Genomic DNA, 573 nt, shown 5'->3' with positions numbered 1-573 from the left:
TGCAGGATAATCTTCTGGTCGCAAAATGTTGCACGCGTGTATAATGAAATGCGTGCAACTTTTCTTCTTTTAATATCCTCTGCACAGTTGCATAAGATAAGTCGTGTTCTCGAGCAACAATCCGAATACTTGTTTCAGGATTTTGCTCGAAATCACGTACAACTGCTTCTGTATTCCGCAAATTTCTGGCCACGCGATCTCTTCCGGTATCGTGCTTATTCGGAAGGACACTTCCGGTTTCGTATAAGCGTTGAGCTGCTCGAAGTATGACGGGAGCCGACGGATGTTTTTCCCGATTTGGATACAATTCGGCGTATCGTCTAGCAGCTACGTGGTATTCTCCCTGGCACTCGCCAAGTGCCATCAGCATATCGTAGTATTCTTGATTTGTATACGCTGCCATTTCGTCCTGCTGACGCTTCTAATAATCGAAGGATTATTGATTGCAGCATCGATCGCGTTATCCTATTTATACGATCTCCGCGGGGGTCGAGACCCCCCACCGCGTCCCCCGCGACGAATCTAAGCGTCGCGGGACGTGTCGAGACGTGTTGCGACGTGTCGCGGGTTGTC

This window comes from Wasmannia auropunctata, unplaced genomic scaffold (genome assembly GCF_000956235.1).
Source record: "Wasmannia auropunctata unplaced genomic scaffold, wasmannia.A_1.0 LD336071.1, whole genome shotgun sequence".
Taxonomy (NCBI): Eukaryota; Metazoa; Arthropoda; class Insecta; order Hymenoptera; family Formicidae; genus Wasmannia; species Wasmannia auropunctata.
The sequence above is the reverse complement of the archived record's forward strand: the minus strand, read 5'-3'. Positions refer to the sequence as shown.